The following is a 19547-nucleotide window of genomic DNA, read 5'->3' on the forward strand; positions in this document are numbered from 1 at the left end:
GAGAGGAATATAGATAACAGGGCATGACAAAGTATAAATATTGGGAGGGAAATAATAGTAATCAATTTTCAGACTGGGAGAAGAGAATGGGAAGGAGAGAGGCCAGATCTCTTGAATACCTAGAGAGGGAGAATTGTACTTCTGTATCTTCTAGTGTTCTTGAAAGGATTGGCTGAAAGAGGAAAAATAAATAAATAAATAAATGCTTCCAGGATTGGCTGAAAAACTAGTGGAAGCCTTCGCCAATCTCTAATTCTAGCAAGCTGTAAATGTTTCCCAGCAAATTCACCAACGGTTGCACACCAATTGCAATAAAAGGACAAAGAGTTGGAGCACAGAAGTTCAGGGTAGAATTGAAATTGAAAGAAAATAAATAATTCGGGCTCTTTTTTTAGAACGTAGAAATTCTGGCATGAAAGAAAAGTAACATAATGACTTCTACTTTCTAAAAAAAAAAACTGGCATCCAACATTACAGAAAACTAGACAAAAGGCAAAGATGAGATAAAGGCATAAAGCCTTACAGAACATTATCGTCCATCTAGACAAATTCCCATAAACAAATGGAGTAATTAAGAGAAAAAAAAAAACAGATCATAAATGGGAAGTAAAATTCTCAGAACTTGCGTCCATAACTTTGGTAGAACCTAATGTGCTTCTGGCATATGTAGTTTTCCAAGCTAAAAATGATAAGGATTAAGTCATAAAAGAGCAGTTTATTTACATATTTGCTTATTATGTTGACTTTTCCATTTCAATGATATTTCTCACCTATTTGTTATGTTTATATAGGGAGAAAGAAGGAGAAAACGATATTTTAAAAGACTGTTAGCACGAATCTGCATAGGTGTTGGTTCTGAGCTGCATCGGTGTCCCCTAGGCCATTTTCTAGAGAAATGGCGCGATTTGGCGCCATTGTGGCGCGATCCGGCGCTAGTCAGGTAGCTAGGCTACTGTCCAGAGAAGTGGCACGGTTCCGCGCCATTTGCGGGAAATATTACCGTGTTCTGAAGGGCAAAAGTGAAAAAAACGCGAGAGGGACTATAAAAAGGATTTTGAACAGACAGAAGGGGGATTGCAGCAGAAGAGAACCGTCGTGCTTCAGAGAGAGAGTTCTTGCGAGGAAATCGTGTTCATTCTTTCTTCTTCCATCTTCTATTTATAGTTTATGTTGAATTTTTGTATGTTAGCCATGACAATGGTTGGCGAGTACTCTTTATTGTAGTTGACCCAATGTGAACCCTTGTTACAACGGATTGATTTATAATTACTCTTTTATATATTTATATTTATCTCTACTCTGTGCGTAATTTCTATCTTCTATGTTAGAATTGATCAATCTAATAGTTGATGATAGTTTGAGGGTAAGAACCCTAGATAGGAATATTGGGGTTTTTGATCTTGAAAGGGAGGATCACAATTTGTATGCATGCTAGGAATAGACGTATATATTATTGCAGATGTTTAATTTATCGTGCTCATTGCTTAATTTCATGAGAAACATTGCAAGGAATTGGGGTTTCAATTGGAGTTAAAGGGTTAACCTTGCAAGGAATTGAGGGTTAGATATTTAATATTTTTAGATGATAAATTATCTGAATATTTATTTAGTGAGTATTGTAAATCAATCCAGAGTAAAAAGCGGGGATCATACGGTGAGTGCACTCTATCTACAATGTTTTCTTATATTTTATAAAATCAATCTGTGTTTTATTTTTCATAACAAAATCCAAAATACGTCTTTTCTTTAGTTCTTATTGTTAATCAAATTCACAATATTTTTCACATCTATTTGAATTCTTTCCGTCTTAAAAGGAACGATTATTTGATATTTGATCACAATCCCATGTGGAGACGATATTTTTCTTATCATTATATTACTTGTGTGGTCGGTATACTTGCCGGGTAGCATCAAGTTTTTGGCGCCGTTGCCGGGGATTGACGTTTCTTATATCATATAATCTTGATCTATAAGATTGGATTTTGTGAATATTTTTATTTTTATTTTTATTTGAAAAGTCTACTGATCTCTTTCCTGAGTTGTATGCGAGGTAAAACTGAAGAATTTCTATTTGATTCTGAGATTGCAAAGACTGAAAGGAGAAATAGAAAACTTGCTCGGAAAAAGCTTCAATTAAAAGCAATTGATGCTCTGTTTGAAGAGACACAGGAGATACCAGCTGAATCACCAATCATGGCAGCAAATAATGATGAAGAAAACCCACTCATGGATTCTATTCTTACTCCAGCTTTTAATAGGCCTAACTCAAGCATTGTCCAGCCAGTAATCGGTAACAATAATTGGGAGCTGAAGTCTTCCACTATTCAATTGGTGGAGAGAGCCCAGTTTGGAGGAGAGGAGAATGAAGATCCTCACAGATTCATAGACAGATTTCTTATGGTCTGTGACTCAACCAAACATCCTCAAGTGTCCAATGATGCAATCCGGTTGCGGTTGTTTCCTTCTGCTGTTAAGGAAAAAGCTCTTAGTTGGTTGGAAAGGTAGCCTGCACGTAGCATTCCTACATGGGATGATTTGTCTCAAAAGTTCTTTGCTGAGTTCTTCTCTATGGAGAGATATAATTAGATAGTGAATAATATTACCAATTTCACTCAGTTAGAGGGTGAAACTATGTGTGGAGCTTGGAACAGATTCAAGAATTTAATGAGGAGGTGTCCTCATTATAACTTGACTGCTGGCAATCAAGTGAGAATCTTCTTCAACGGTTGTAAACCTGACATTCGAATGGTGTTGAATGGTGCCGTAGGTGGTACTATTAAATCCTTGAGAACAAATGAGACTCTTGAGCTGATTGAGAGAATGGCAGCTAATGAAAATGAAGGGTTGTCATCTAAGCCTAAGAGAGGTATTCTTCAGTTGGAAGGAAATGATGTTGTGCTGGCTGAAAATAAGTGGTTATCTCAGCAAATGGAAAATTTACTTCAAGGCTTGATAAGATGCAGTTTTCTGGTGTTCAGGTTCAAGCTGTTGCTGTTGTGTGTGAATATTGCCAGGACAATCATAAGTCTAATGAATGTCCTTCTTTGTTGTCTTCTGATCCTCCTCAACAAATGCAGGTGAATGGCATTTGGTATGATCAAAGACCTCCGCAGCAAAATATTCCAAGAAATCAGAATTTTTCTGCTGGAAGTAGTAATTTTCAAAGGAGGATTCAGGGAACTTGTCTTGACTTCAAATCTAACAACTATTTGCAGCCTCCACCAATCCAACCCAAGGAACCTTCTGATTTGGAGAAGCTAGTAGGACAAATGGCTCAGCATTCTAATGCTTTCATGGAAGAGACTAGAGCTAATACAAAGAACACAAATGCATCTATCAGAAATTTGGAGAATCAAATTGGCCAACTAGCTAAACAAATTGCTGATAGAACTCCAGGTACCTTCCCTAGTAATACAATTACTAATCCAAAGGAAGATTGTATGGCTATTACAACTAGAAGTGGTAAAGTGGTGGTAGCCCCAGAAAAGCCAAACATAAATGTGAGAGCTGATGAGAAGCTTAATGAGGTTGAGGAGCCAGAAAAAGAAGCTGAAATTCCTTCTAAGGTTGTGAAGCCTCTTCAGAAAGGTGAAGAAGAAGAGCAACCGATTGTTGCTGAAAAGAAGAAATTTGATATGAGTCCTGGATATGTGAGAGCCATGGCACCTTATCCTGAAAGATTCAAGAAAGATGCTCAGAAACAGCAATATGCCAGATTTCTTGATATCTTCAAAAAGTTGCACGTTAATATACCCTTTGCTGAGTCTCTGGCCAATATGCCCAATTATGCCAAGTTTATGAAGGACCTTTTATCAAGAAAACACAAGTTGCAGGAATGCCAAACTGTGACACTCACTGAGGAGTGTAGTGCGATAATACAGAAGAAGTTTCCCCATAAGCTTCGTGATCCAGGGAGCTTCAATATTCCAATTGCTATTGGTAATACCAATGTTGGCAAAGCTTTGTGTGATCTTGGGGCGAGTATAAATTTGATGCCCTTGTCTGTTTGTAAATCTTTGGGGATATTTAAGCTCAAGCCTACTATGGTTTCCTTGCAACTTGCTGACAGATCTTTAAGGAAACCCAGTGGTATAATTGAAGATGTCCTTGTAAAAGTGGACAAATTCATTTTTCCAGCAGATTTTGTGGTGTGAGACATGGAAGAGGAAACTGAAATGCCTCTTTTATTGGATAGACCTTTCTTGGCTACTGCTCGGGCTATGATTGATGTTGAACAAGGGAAGCTCGAGTTAAGGATGAATGATGAGACTATCACCATCAAGGTCTTTGATTCTATGAGACAAGCTTTTGATAAAGGTGATTGTTTCAGACTTGATATTTTAGAAGAAGAGGTGAAAGAAGAAAAATCTTCTAGTCAGGGCCTTGATGAAGAACTTGATGCACGTGATATTGTTCCTTTTAAGGAAGAAAAGAGTGTTGTGTTTGAGGTTCTTGAGAAGAAGGATTCTGACAAAGAAGATGGTGCCCCAAAAGTAGAGTTAAAGGAGTTGCCTGAAACTCTTAAATACATCTTCTTAGGTGATGAGGAGAATTACCCTGTCATCATTAATAAAGGGTTGTCTGAAGAGCAGGAAAGGAGGTTGACAGGAGTGCTGAAAGAACATAAGACTGCCATAGGGTGGTCTATTTCTGATTTGAAGGGTATAAATCCCTCTTTTTGTACTCACAAAATTCTCATGGAGAATGATGTCAGACCAGTAACAACCTCAAAGGAGACTTAATCCTACAATGAAGGAGGTGGTGAGAAAAGAAGTGGTGAAACTTCTTGATGCTGGCATGATTTGCACGATTTCAGATACTGCTTGGGTGAGTCCAGTGCAAACTGTTCCGAAGAATGGAGGAGTCACTGTAGTCCACAATGATAAAAATGAACTAATTCCGACCAGAACTCTTACTGGTTGGAGGATGTGTGTGGATTACCGGAGGTTGAATGCCGCCACAAGGAATGACCATTTTCCACTTCCTTTTGTGGACCAGATGCTAGAGAGGTTGGCTGGGCACACTTATTACTGTTTCCTGGATGGATACTCTGGGTACAATCAAATTCCAGTGGCACCAGAGGACCAGGAGAAAACAGCCTTCACGTGCCAGTTTGGAGTATTTGCATATAGACGAATGCCATTTGGTCTATGCAACGCACCTGCTACGTTTCAGAAGTGCATGCTCTCCATATTTTCTGACATGGTGGAGAAAAATCTTGAGGTATTTATGGATGACTTTTCCGTTTTTGGCTCTTGTTTTGATTTATGTTTGCATAATCTGATTCATGTTTTAAAAAGATGCCAAGAAACTAATCTTGTTCTTAACTGGGAGAAATGTCATTTCATGATACAAGAGGAAATTGTGTTAGGCCATAAGATATCTGGGAATGGGATTGAGGTTGAAGAAGCAAAACTCATGTTGATTGAAAAACTTCCTCATCCTGTTAATGTAACTAGTGTTAGAAGTTTTTTAGGACATACTGGATTTTATAGGAGATTTATCAAAGACTTTTCTAAGATAGCTAAACCATTGAGCCAACTCTTAGAAAAGGATTATTAATTTAATTTTGATGATGCATGTCTGAAAGCTTTTAATTTGTTGAAAGAGAAGCTCACTACAGCTCCTATCCTTGTAGCTCCTGATTGGAGTTTACCTTTTGAGCTTATGTGTGATGCTAGTGCTTATGCAATTGGTGCAGTCCTTGGCCAACGTAAGAATAAATTGTTACATGTCATATACTATGCTAGCAAGATTTTAAATAGGGCACAAGTAAATTATGCCACAACCGAAAAAGAAATGCTAGCAGTAGTGTATGCACTGGACAAATTTAGATCTTATCTATTGGGTTCCAAGGTAATTGTTTTTACTGACCATTCTGCTATCAAGTATTTGATGAATAAGCAGGATGCCAAGCCTCGTTTGCTAAGGTGGATGCTCTTGTTTCAAGAGTTCGACTTGGAGATCAGAGACAAGTCTGGTGTAGAAAACAAGGTGGCAGATCATTTGTCAAGAATTCAGGAGAAGGAATTGCAAGATGGTCCTGAAAAAGAAATAAATGACACCTTCCCTGATAAGAGAGTGATGGCTATCTTTGTGCCTCCTTGGTTTGCGGATATTGCCAACTACAAGGTAATAAGAGAGTTGCCTCCTAACCTTACTAAGCAACAATAGAAAAGTTTTTGCGGGATGCAAGGAGATTTCCCTGGGATGATCCTTACTTGTATTTCCAATGTGCTGATGGAATCATAAGGAGGTGTGTGCCAGAGTTTGAAGTGCATGAGATCCTGTAGCATTGACATGCATCAGACTACGGAGGACACTTTGGAGGTAATAGAACAGCTCAAAAAGTTTTACAGAGTGGTTATTATTGGCCTACATTATTTAAAGATGCTAGGGATTATGTTGAGAGGTGTGACAAGTGTCAAAGAGCTGAAAATATTTCCCGCAAGGACGAAATGCCTCTGAATAGCATATTAGAGGTGGAACTTTTTGATGTGTGGGGAATAGACTTTATGGGTCCATTTCCGTCATCTTATTCCAATCAATATATTCTGATGGTTGTTGATTATGTGTCTAAGTGGGTTGAGGCTGTTGCTCTTCCCACCAATGATGCTAAAGTGGTGGTGAACTTTCTGAGGAAGAACATTTTCACTCGGTTTGGTGTTCCTAGAGCTATTATTAGTGATGGGGGAACACACTTTTGCAATAAGCAGTTTGACAGTTTGTTTGCTAAGTATGGAGTGAATCACAGGATGGCTACACCTTACCATCCTCAGACTAGTGGGCAGGTTGAAGTATCAAATAGAGAGTTGAAGAGAATTCTTCAGAAAACTGTGGGAAATTCCTTGAAAGATTGGGCAAGAAAGCTTGATGAAGCGCTTTGGGCATCTAGGACTGCATTCAAGACTCCAACTGGTATGTCTCCTTATCAATTGGTGTATGGGAAGTCTTGTCATTTGCCTGTGAAGTTGGAACATAAAGCTTTATGGGCTACAAAGTTCTTGAATTTTGAACCAACGAAGGCTCTTCAGAAAAGATTGCTGCAATTGAATGAGCTTGATGAGTTTAGATTGTCTGCATATGAGAGTGCCCGAGTTTATACAGAAAAGACCAAGAAATGGCATGATAAAAATATCAGTCCAAAGGAATTTGAGCCAGGACAACAAGTGTTACTGTACAATTCTCGCCTGAGACTGTTTCCGGGCAAGCTTAAGTCTAGGTGGACTGGTCCATTTGTGGTGAAAAAAGTATTTCCTTATGGATCAGTTGAGATATCTCCTTTAGATGATAATAGACCTTTCAAAGTCAATCGAGCTAGACTCAAGTTTTATCAAGGAGGACCTGTGAGGAGATACACTAAGACTTTGTCTCTCAAGGAAAACAGCACTTGAAATAGATAACCGTCAGGCTCGTGACGTTAAACAAGCACTCATTGGGAGGCAACCCAATGTAGAGTTTATCTTAAATTAAAAAAAAAAATCAGTACTAGGACCAGGGAATTGGCGCGGCTCAGCGCCTTTCTCGCGCGAGTCCGCGCGACTAGCCAATATCAAGCCCAGAGAAATGGCGCGGTTCCGCGCCAGTTGTTTTTTAACACAACGCTGCGTTTTTGCAGCGTGTTGCCCTAACCCATTAACTCCCCCCCCCCCCCCCCTCTCTCACTACCCTCATCTCACGTCGCCCCCCTCTCTCATTCCCATTTCATTTTCTTTCCTTTTCTTCCTCTCTTCTTCTCTTCTTCGTCCTTCTCATTTTATTTTATTTTTTTCTTCTTCTTCTTCTTCTAACCTTCCCTCATAAATTTTGCTTCGATTCTTCAACATTCCAAGTCACTCATTCACACACCAAGCACAATCCTCCGCACATTTTCTCATCTTTTCATGGCACCCAAGGTAATTTCTCTACATTCTTGTAATATTAGTTATTATTTGGGTTCTATGTACTGAGAGCATAATTATATATGTGAGTGTGTGTTGATATGGCTTACACTTTTGAGTCTTTTGAATATATGTTCTGTGTGTGTGTTTTGTGTGTTTTCCTTATCATGTGTTTATTTTGTCTAATAAATATATATATATATATATATATATATATATATATGTATGGTTAGAAAATTGTGATTCATGCTGTGGGTGAATATTTTGCTCTGTGATTTTATCTCAGATAAATCGGGGAATGATTTATGTGATTTTATCTGAGATAAATCTGGGAATGATTTTTGTGATTTGGTCTGATTGGTTTTATTGTCTATACCCTGGGTATTGGATTACTTTTCTGATTTTCAGAATACCAAGGGTAAGAAAACAGCTGGCGATGGATAAAAGAGGAGAAAAATTTCTCATAATCTAGATGAGAACAAATTTGTGAGCATGGAGGCTCAAGATATATATTATGATCTATATGAAGACAAAGGGTTCATCCAAGAGAGGAATATTGATCTGGATATGCCTGAAGATAACCCAATCATGAGAACAATAAACAGAAGGCAATGGGGGATTCTGGTTAATTATGCTGAGGAAGCTTCGGGTGCAATTGTCAAGGAATTTTGTGCAAATGCAGAACTGGAGGATTTACACTTGACCAAGACATCCAGGGTTCGAGGCATTGACGTTCATTTTGATGCAGCAACTATTGAGTTCTACATTCTGACTAATTTCAATCAGACTACTTCTTGTGAGTATGTTTCATTGTATAACAGGATGCAGCCTTCAAGACACAAGCTGTATAGAGATGACTTCCCTCAGTTACCAGAAATGGTCAGGACAGGAATTACCACCCCATATTCAAAGTGGGAAACTAAAGCTGGTGGCATCCCTGAGAAGTTAAATATGAAGGAACTCATTGGTGAATGCCATTTTTGGCATAATTTTGTGAATGCCAACATCCTGCCATCCTCCAATTTGACAGATGTGAATATAAAGCGAGCTATAGAGCGAGATTCTCTGTTATACATCCTTACTGGGGAGGAGAGGTTAAACATAGCTGCAGTATTATCTGACAGGATTTGTCACATGGTGAGAGGGAGCAGAAAAAAAGAGCTTTTGGGATTTGTTTCCCTAATCAATCATTTGTGCACTAGGGCAGGGGTGTATATTTCTGATGATGAGGAGTTGGATGTTAAGCCTGCCTCAGAGATGACTCTTACTACCTACATAGATTATTGCTCTAAATCTGAGGTTGATTTCAAGAAAAGAGCCAATACTGTTGGAATTGGTAGGTCTGCTTCTCCACGCGTACCACGTGTGCCTATTCCACCTCCTGCTAATGAAGCTCATGCTGATCCTGCTGCTCCACAAGGAATTCCTCCTGGATTTGATTTATATGGACTGCAACAGTAGCTTTCTCGGATATCTATCCAGAATGAAGTGCTTATTATGCAGGGAGAGTATACACACAGACTTATGGAGCATGCTTATCCTAGTGTACCCTTCAGTACATTTCAGCCTGTGTATCCTGAGATTCCTCCTCCTTATGTCTATCAACAACAGTATCCTGCTCCGCCACCAGCTGATGTTCATATGCCATCACAGTCATTCATGGATCCACAGTTATATCATCCTACTACTGAATTCTCCCGTGCTGCTAGGAGGATGGTCGTCGATGAAAGTGATGACTCGGACGAGTGATATCTCCTTGCTGTCGGAGAATTATTGTATATATTTTTAGTTTACTTTTGTCTTTTGCTGTTTTTTTAGTGGTGACCTTTAGGTTGATGTTAAGGTCACTTAGACTATATTTTGGGTTGTATATGTCCTCATACTTTGATATTGTGCTGCTCTTACTATTATCCATCCTATGATGTTTGTTCCATTGTGCAGTTGTGATAAGTCTTGGGTTTAGTTATTGCTGGGGACAACAATTTTCTAAATCTGATAATGGGAAAGCATTGTCATGCAGGATAGTTGCAGGAGTGGAAATGCACTTTATATCAGGGGAGATATTCTTACCCGGTTTTTATTTTTATTTTTATTAGTATTTTGATTAGTTTTGCTCATATAAAAAAAAATTGAGAAATTCTTGGAAAATATTTTCTAAGCAAGTCTCAGGTCTAGATATGCTTTCCCTAGTTAATTTGACTAATTTCATCATAGAAAGCATGTTTTGTATGAACTTCTGGCATGATATTGCATGGGCATGAGTAGAATTCATGATTGCTCGTTTGTCTGAATTTTGAATTTGAATGATTAATGATGCCTGAGGTTTCTTTTGAGAGTCTAGCTTGATACCATAGCTGGTGAGGTTTTGTGCTTAAACACTTATTTTTATTCTTGAGAGACCTCACTGTAATGGCATTCTAGAACTTGCTCTGTTTCTCTGTGATACATGCATTGATTGAAATGATTAAGGCAATTTTATTCTTGTTAGCCATGGCCAAATTGCCCACCTGTTTGATTTTTCCATTGTTAACCCCTTTGAGCCTGAGCCTATTTTTTTTTCATGATTCCTGCTGATTGCTTAGCCATATTCCTATTGTCTTACCTTTGTTGAGATTGAAATGTTTGATAAGAAAAGAAAATCAATTAAGGTAAGCTCCACTGAAGCTATGTAGTATCTCTCCAATAAAAAAATAAAAATAAATAAATAATAAATAAAATAATAAATAAAAATATATATATATATATATATCAAGATAGAGCGAAAGTGTATATAGCAATGTGAAAAATGTGGAAAAATAAAAAGGATGGATCCCTGATCTTAAAGAATAGTGGAGCTTAAATTTGTTTGAGATTTGATTGTTTTGCAAATGTATATCAGTATTTCTATCTCAACTTATAATTTCAGCTACTTTCCATAAATTCCTACCCCTAAACCAGGCCAAGTTACATTCATGTGAAGTCCTTTTAATCAATTGTGCATGTGTTAATGTTCCTCATCTTTAGGAACTTGAGAACATGATCAAGCTTATGGTAGTGCTATTGCTATGGTGGATTGAGTGATTGTTATTCCCTCAAACACTTGAGTGTTGAGTTTTATATGTTATCTTGGTGAAGGCATTGTTAGGAGTTCTTTGCATTGATTCAGTCATGCTTAGCATTTTGATCTATTGATTGTCTGTGTGATGTTATGCTAGATTGTTGTTTTTGGTTTTTCCATGTTTGGATCTTGTCTGTTGCTGGGGACAGCAACGTTTAAATCTGGAAATGGCTTGATGTGCCTCTGGCATATGTAGTTTTCCAAGCTAAAAATGATAAGGATTAAGTCATAAAAGAGCAGTTTATTTACATATTTGCTTATTATGTTGACTTTTCCATTTCAATGATATTTCTCACCTATTTGTTATGTTTATATAGGGAGAAAGAAGGAGAAAACGATATTTTAAAAGACTGTTAGCGCGAATCTGCATGGGTGTTGGTTCTGAGCTGCATCAGTGTCCCCTGGGCCATTTTCCAGAGAAATGGCGCGATTTGGCACCATTGTGGCGCGATCCGGCGCTAGTCAGGTAGCTAGGCTACTGTCCAGAGAAGTGGCGCGGTTCCGCGCCATTGTGGCGCGATCCCGCGCCAATTTGCAGAAAATATCACCGTGTTCTGAAGGGCAAAAGTGAAAAAAACGCGAGAGGGACTATAAAAAGGATTCTGAACAGACAGAAGGGGGATTGCAGCAGAAGAGAACCGTCGTGCTTCAGAGAGAGAGTTCTTGCGAGGAAATCGTGTTCATTCTTTCTTCTTCCATCTTCTATTTACAGTTTATGTTGAATTTTTGTATGTTAGCCATGACAATGGTTGGCTAGTACTCTTTATTGTAGTTAGGGTCACAAACCCTATGTGAACCCTTGTTACAACGGATTGATTTATAATTACTTTTATATATTTATATTTATCTCTACTCTGTGCGTAATTTCTATCTTCTTTGTTAGAATTGATCAATCTAATAGTTGATGTTAGTTTGAGGGTAAAAAACCTAGATAGGAGTATTAGGGTTTTTGATCTTAAAAGGGAGTAGGATAACAATTTGTATGCGTGCTAAGAATAGACGTATATATTATTGCAGATGTTTAATTTATCGTGCTCGTTGCTTAATTTCATGAGAAACATTGCAAGGAATTGGGGTTTTAATTGGAGTTAAAGGGTTAACCTTGCAAGGAATTGAGGGTTAGCTATTTAATATTTTTAGATGATAAATTATCTGAATATTTATTTAGATGAGTATTGTAAATCAATCCAGAGTGAAAAAACGGGGATCATACGGTGAGTACACTCTAGCTACAATGTTTTCTTTATTTTATAAAATCAATCTGTTTTATTTTTCATAACAAAATCCAAAATACGTCTTTTCTTTAGTTCTTATTGTTACTCAAATTCACAATATTTTTCACATTTATTTGAATTCTTTCCGTCTTAAAAGGAACGATTATTTGATATTTGATCACAATCTTTGTGGAGACGATACTTTTCTTATCATTATATTACTTATGCAATCGGTATACTTGCCAGGTAGCATCAGAACCCTAGGTGTGCCCCTAATTTAACTTGATTGAATTTTCGGTTGCTAGTAAGTTGCTAAAGAAAATATAATTGGTAAAAACTATATAACCATTTTATTACCAAAGTATCTTTCATATAATGACTAATGAGTCACAGACTAGAACAATTCTCGGACTTGGATGAACAACTCCTTAATTTGCCAAATGATTCTTCTCATTAGTAACCAACTTTCCCAGATGTCCCATACTGAACCTCCCCTTTCCTATTTGTAACCAACTCCACCAAAGAGTTATTTAGCCACCTCAGCACCTTTTGGAGCCTTTCCCGTGTGATTGCGCTTAGAATACACCCTCAATGGCATATTCGTATCAATAATCCCCTCCAACACCTTGTCCTCAAGGTAAAGGTTATCCCTTAAAAACCCTTTTCCAGGATTCTATTGCTTAAGATACAGGAGCCAACTTATGTGTAATGTATGATAACTTTCACCAGGATCCCATTCCCGTTTCACACTAGCTTCATCATCCCTTCCCAGCACGAGAAACTATCATGCACTAATAACAGTGCTCTAAACCAATCATATGTGAATCTGGTTGTTGTTCTCTCCATTTCCCCAGCCAATGTGAACTTGTTAGAAAACAATACATTAAAGGATAGAACATTTGGCTCTGCAGAGATGAAATGCTCCACAACATTCTTCCCAGAGCACAATTGCCATGCTACAAAATCATGTTTACGAACGAGGTCATACGAATAAGGTACACAGTCTTTTGCTGATGACATAGTCATGCATCAATGACCTCAGTTTCGACCAATCCAACAACACACAAAAGATAATGAAATCAAAATCAAGCCCAATGGCAAGTAAGAATCCAAAGTCTTTTAGACAACTATTCCAGCGGTTTTTTATATCATTGTCTATCCTTTCTAGTCAAGAACGTCGTTATTTATGCCCATTTGATCCCTCAAATCTGATGAGCACGTATTAGAGCCAACTCCTCTTCCTGCATCCATGCTTCCTTGTTTATAGAAGAATTAAGATGATTACCCATCTAGACCAGTCGCTGCCTAACAACTCCTCCCCCCCTGAGACCCATAAAGGACGCTTCCTTGGAGGAGCGATAGATCCTCCACCGCATGAACACGCCTTCTAGCAGTAGCCCAGGCCACCATGTAGCGAAAACGGCAGCGGCTCCATAGCTGAAACGCATGATACGTCATGCCGAGCACTTGTCCCCATTACAAACCAAAATAAGAAGGTTTTGTAGTTGAGAGGAAAAGTGGACTGAAGGGTTCATGGCTAACCCGATGGATTTGGCTTGCAAGTCCACTTTCCTAGACAGCACAGTCCAGCATAATTTGTTGACACCTAGATTTTTTTAGCACACTTGACTCAATCAAATTGGTGGGTTGACATGCCCATTCCGTAAATAAAATAGACACATAAACAAAAATATCATCAGTTTGGGATGAATCTACCTATGAAGCACGGATACGGCTAAAAAAAAATTTCACGTATCGGATTCGCGTTTTAAACGGGTACGCTTTGTAGACGTTGTTTCACGTATCAGAAAAGTCAAAAAAATTAATTCGGTCAAATGGCAAATTTTGTAAAATTTTAAAAAATAAAGGGTGAAGATTTTAGCTTAAAAAAAGCCCTAAAACTAGATGTAACTCACTAATCGTCTGAACCCATTCTCCCAAATCGAAATCTGACTCGTTGTCTTTGCTGTTGGTCGCCTCTGCTGCTGGTCGTCGTCTGCTAGTTGCCTCTGCTGGTCATCTCTGCTGGTCGTCGTCTTTGCTGCTGGTCGCCTCTGCTCGAGTCATCTCTGCTCGTCTGCCATCTCCGCTCTTCTTTCATCTCAGCGCGTCCATCTCTGTTGGACTTTCAGTTAGTTTTTTTCTAATCTCTCTTTCGTTTTATTTGCTTAGAATTCGTCTGCCATCTCTTTCGTTTATATGTGCGTTTGATTTTGCCGTTTATGTGCGATTGTGAGTTTCGTTTTTTTTATATTTGCTTCTTTTATTTTTTGCTTTATTTAATTCTTTTGCTTCTGCCATTTTGTTTTGTTTTGCCGTTTTATGTTTTTCTTTTATTTTTTGCTTTTTATAAATTAAAAAGAATCATGATTCTGCCAATTTTTATTTTATATGATTTAATTTTTAATTTTAATTTTTAATATGATTCTATATTTCTTTATATTTGCCATTTATGTGCCTTTTCTTTATATATTTTTTATATTTTCTGTTTTTAATTTTTCTTTTTAACATGATTTTATATTTTCTATTATTAAATATGATTCTGTTTTTTTTAATATGATTATGTTTGTAAATTATATTTTTTGATTTTAATTTAATATATTATATGATGTTGTTGATGCTGTTTTTAATCTGTTTGCAAATTATGCTTTTTTAATTTATTTGTAAATTCTGTTTTGAATTTAATAGAATGGAGTCAAACATAAATGAAAGCAGTAGTTCAATACAATCCAATGTACAAGTTGTGGACACTGAAGTTGAAAACTTGAACAGACCATTGTGGAGGTATGTTACTAGAGTTGAGGATGGAACAAATGCTGGAGGGAATATGAGTTGGAAGTGTAAGTTTTGCCAACTTGAATACAGAAGTTCATACACAAGAGTAAAGGCCCATTTGTTAAAGATCAAATGTAAAGGGATTGAAGTGTGTAAGAAGGTTAAGCAGGCATCTTTGATGGAAATGGGAAAACTGGAAGAGTAATAAGGGTGAAGAATAATGCACCGAGACCTGTTCCTTTACCACCCAGTAACTTTTCAACTACAGCTAGTACATCTGCTAAAAGAAAAATAAGTGATGAAGGAACTGCAATGGGTCCTGTTGAGAGGGCTTTCAATATGGGGGAGCGGGAAGAATTGAATCATATTATTGCTCGGATGTTTTATTCTGCTGGATTGCCATTTCATTTGGCAAGGAACCCGTACTTTCAACAAGCATTCACTTATACTGCAAGTCATAACATTTCAGGTTATCGGCCCCCTGGCTATAACTTATTGTGAACTACTCTTTTGACTCAGGAGAAGGATAATATTGATAGGTTATGTATCCCTGCTCGATCTCTTTGGAGATCAAATGGTGTGAGTATTGTCAGTGATGGATGGAGTGATTCCCAAAGGAGGCCAATAATTAATTTCATGGCAGTATGTGATGGTGCAGCCATGTTTTTAAAAAGTGTTGATTTTTCTGGTGATACGAAGGATAAATATTTTATCTTCAACTTGCTAAAGGAAGTAATTCAAGAGGTTGGGGTGGAGAAGGTGGTTCAGGTAATAACGGATAATGCTGCTAATTGTAAGGGTGCAGGGCAGCTTATTGAGCAAGAATATCCGACCATCAGTTGGACACCATGTGTTGTTCACACATTGAATTTGGCTTTGAAGAACATTTGTGCAGCCAAAAATGTGGAGAATAATGAGATTACTTGTGGAGAATGTAGTTGGATATCTGAAATTATTGGTCATGTTTCAACAATCAAGACTTTCATCATGAGTCATTCTATGAGATTGTCCATGTTTAATGAGTTTGTGTCATTGAAGTTGCTTTCTATTGCTGACACCCGATTTGCTTCTATGATTGTGATGTTAAAGAGGTTCAAGTTGATAAAGGCTGGCTTACAAAACATGGTCATTTGTGAAAAATGGAGTATTTATAAAGATGATCATCAAGGAAGGGCAAGACTAGTGAAGGAGAAGATATTGGATGATGAGTTCTGGGCAGATATTGATTACATCCTTGCTTTCACTGCTCCCATTTACGATATGATCAGATTTTGTGACACTGATAAACCTTGTCTTCATTTGGTTTATGATATGTGGGATGCGATGATTGAGAAGGTAAAGAATGTAATATACTTGAAAGAAGGGAGGATGAATGGTGAGTCATCAACGTTTTATTATGTGGTGTATAAAATTCTTGTGGATCGTTGGACCAAAAGTTCAACTCCTCTTCGTTGTTTGGCACATGCTTTGAATCCCAAGTAAGTTTCTTATAATTGTAACTTAGTTTAATGATTCTATTAATCTAAACCATTTTGGCACGTGTAATTTTTTTTCTCTTTGGTAGATACTACAGTGATCAATGGCTTGCTAAGATCCAAATCGAGTTTCTCCAGACAATGATGTGGAGATTAATTTAGAAGTAAAAAAGTTTTTCAGGAGACACTTTTCTAGTATGGAGGAAAGGGCTACAGTAAATTTGGAGTATGTCAACTTTGTTCAAATGAAGGGAGATTTTAGAGAGTTTGAGGCTATTGAAAATCGATATACAATGAATTCCAATGATTGGTGGGGAGTTCACGGTTGTATTGCACCTTTGCTTAAAAAGCTAGCTTTGAAACTCACTGCACAACCCTCTTCTTCATCGTGTGCTGAACGCAATTGGAGTACTTACTCTTTTGTGCATTCTATGAAGAGGAATAAAATGGATCCCAAACGAGCTGAAGACTTAGTTTACATACATAGCAACCTTCGGCTCTTATCAAGAAAGAGTCCAAAATATAATGAAGGAGAAAGTCAATATTGGGACATTAGTGGAGATGCAGTTGATACCTTTAATGATGTTGGAGCTTTAGATGGTGCTGCCCTTTCCCTAGATGAGCCAGAGTTGGAGGCAAATATTATTAGTAGCACTCCATATCCACATACTAGTTGATGTTTTTATCAATTTTGTATGGATAATCTATTAATTGTGCTTATGATTTTCCTTTTATTATATTTTGTTAATGTGAAATACACTATATATTTAAAAAAATATTTCTATACTAAGACGTATCGGGAACGTATTGAAATATTAGTATTTTGAAGTAACGTATCGACATCGCGTATCGGGAACGTATCGAAAACGCTGTGTCGGTATCGGTGCTTCATAGGAATCTACCATTCTTGAATAAAAAATTTGTGCCCAGTCTAGAAGATGACTGATACAACCCCTATCTACTGACTCATCTATTGAAAAGAATATTCTAGATGACAGTTCTGTTAGAAGATAGATAGAGGGTGCTGATGTGGACCGGTGGAAATAATGTGTGAGGAAGGGGTGAATTCTGTTAGGAGAGTTTGTTATATACTAGGGGTACGGCTCATGTAGTGGTAGGCAATTACTTGGGATTGGACTTGGAACTTGGGAGAGAAAGGGTGCCTCTCGAATTGCATCCATTATCTGTAATTTCGTTCTATCATTTACCTTCTTGATTTCTTGTCGTTTAAGCATTTTGTAATCTTCCTATTTGAGTGGCCATTGTTGTTTGTAATTTTCTTTTATATTTTCAATATACAAAATGGTTTATCCAGGAAATTACTATGTTTCCCTTTTATTTTCTGTTTGAGTCAAAGATCCTATCAATTGGTATCAGAGCTCTCGATATGGGAGCTATGGTATCAAAAAAAAAATGTTGATTCCAAAATTTGATGCTAAAGCAGAAGCCTATGGATGGCTAGTCTGCATGGAGCAATATTTCAAAAAAAAAAAAAAAAACAGAGAAAAAGGTTGCAGAAGCTGTAAAAGGATTGAAAGGGCATGTTCAGATTTGGTACGATATTTGGAGCATACTTATTAATCTCGGATAGCGACGCGTAGCAGCTGACTCTCTAAACTACTATAGCGCTATAGCAGTAGCGCTACAACGCTACTGTGCAAAGTGCACCTTAGTGATACACTAAATTGTACTCCACAAATATAAAACAAAATATGAAAATGTGACATAAAAAACAAATATGAAGGATCTCAAACTCAAACATTAAAATTCAAATCATAAGCAAATTGAAGAAATTAAAGTCTCAAATAATGTAACTATTGAGAAAAGGTTTCTTATATTGATTTTGAATAAATTACATGAGTGTGTATTTATACAAAAAGAATCGCTAAGAATGACTCAGCGATGACTAATCAATCAATTCTAATCAATCACAATCAATCCTAATCAATAGGAAATAAAAACGGAAACATATTTGAATTCTGATTTTCTACACTCCCCCTCAAGTTGGGAGGTAAATGTTGATCATTCCCAACTTGCCAACCAAGTCTTCGAATGTTGGACGGTGTAGGCCCTTGGTAAGGATATATGCAGTTTGCTCTTTGGATGGAACATATATCATACGCACACTTCCATCATCTAATTTTTCTTTGATGAAGTGACGATCAACTTCCACGTGCTTTGTTCGATCATGATGCACAGGATTTTGAGCAATGCTAACAGCTGCCTTGTTGTCACAATATAGTTTTATTGGAAGGGAATATGAAATCTTCAACTCTTGAAGAAGTCTTTCAACCAGATTCCTTCACAAACTCCATGAGCTAAAGCTCGAAATTCTGCTTCAGCACTACTTCTTGCAACCATTGTTTGCTTTTTGCTTCTCCAAGTAACAAGATTTCCCCACACGTAAGTGCAATAGCCTGAGGTAGATCTCCTGTGTACTAATGAGCCTGCCCAATCTGCATCAGTGTAGATTTCAATTGTCTTTTTATACCCATTTTTAAAGAATAATCCTCTTCCTGGAGTGTTCTTGAGGTATCTAAACACCCTATAGACTGCACTAAGATGCTTCTCCTTGGGTGAGTGCATGAATTGACTAATCATACTCATCGCAAAGGCAATGTCAGGACGCGTATGAGATAAGTAAATTAGTTTACCAACCAATCGCTGATATTGTTCTTTATCCACCTCATTCCCATCTTCAATACCTAACTTGGTATTAGGTTCCACAGGTGTCTCAGCAGGCTTACACCCTAACATTCCTGTTTCCAACAAAAGATCTAGAACATATTTCTTTTGTGTGAGAGTGATGCCTGTTTTGCTCCTAGCAACTTCCATACCAAGAAAATATTTGAGAGTGCCAAGATCTTTTGAGTTCAAATTGAGCTGCTAGAAATTTCTTCAAGGTGTTCAATTCCTCAATATCATCACCTGTAAGAATTATATCATCTACATATACAATAAGAATAGCAATTTTACCATCCTTAGAGTGTTTGTGGAAGAGAGTATGATCAGTCTGTGCTTGAATGAAGCCTCTTCTTTTGACTGCTTGTGTGAATTTGTCGAACCATTCTCTGGGAGACTGTTTCAATCCATATAGAGACTTTTT

General features: G+C 37.4%; 1 protein-coding gene and 1 non-coding gene across 2 annotated transcripts in view; both read right to left on the bottom strand.

Annotated features, from left to right (window-relative positions):
* Positions 1-19547, bottom strand: part of LOC133317205 (CASP-like protein 5A1) — a 41026-nt gene that overhangs the window by 7557 nt on the left and 13922 nt on the right. The window lies entirely within an intron of this gene.
* On the bottom strand, positions 2585-2690 carry LOC133317207 (small nucleolar RNA R71). The gene has a single exon (XR_009752288.1). It is a non-coding gene; the product is annotated as a small nucleolar RNA R71 (small nucleolar RNA).

The sequence above is a fragment of the Gastrolobium bilobum genome, unplaced genomic scaffold, assembly GCF_033153095.1.
Source record: "Gastrolobium bilobum isolate Gb01-03AN ecotype WA unplaced genomic scaffold, APGP_CSIRO_Gbil_v1 utg15859, whole genome shotgun sequence".
NCBI lineage: Eukaryota > Viridiplantae > Streptophyta > Magnoliopsida > Fabales > Fabaceae > Gastrolobium > Gastrolobium bilobum.